Source organism: Myotis davidii, unplaced genomic scaffold (assembly GCF_000327345.1).
Source record: "Myotis davidii unplaced genomic scaffold, ASM32734v1 scaffold1509, whole genome shotgun sequence".
In the NCBI taxonomy this organism is placed as follows: Eukaryota; Metazoa; Chordata; class Mammalia; order Chiroptera; family Vespertilionidae; genus Myotis; species Myotis davidii.
Genome location: NW_006299480.1, coordinates 818,762 through 818,980, shown reverse-complemented (window position 1 = coordinate 818,980; position 219 = coordinate 818,762). Strand labels below are relative to the sequence as shown.

At 72.6% G+C, this 219-nt stretch overlaps 1 protein-coding gene across 1 annotated transcript in view; it reads right to left on the bottom strand.

The window, feature by feature from the left end:
• ZC3H3 (zinc finger CCCH-type containing 3) overlaps positions 1 to 219 on the bottom strand; it is a 69,472-nt gene that overhangs the window by 43,962 nt on the left and 25,291 nt on the right. The window lies entirely within an intron of this gene.

Here is a 219-nt window from a genome sequence, read left to right as displayed (position 1 = left end):
GGCCAGCCCTCCAGGCTCTCCGGAGACCTCGGGCCAGGCCAAGGGGTGAGGAGAGAGGGCAGGGCTGGTAGGGGAGGGTCTTCTCCCGCCAGCCCCTCCCTGCAGGCCCACCAACGCTGGGGCCCCCAGGGGCTCTGCACCCTCCGCAGGAGCTGTGGCCTCTGTTCTCAGGGCAGCTGTGCCTGAGCCCCCACCCCACAGCCCAGAGCAGAGCCCCGG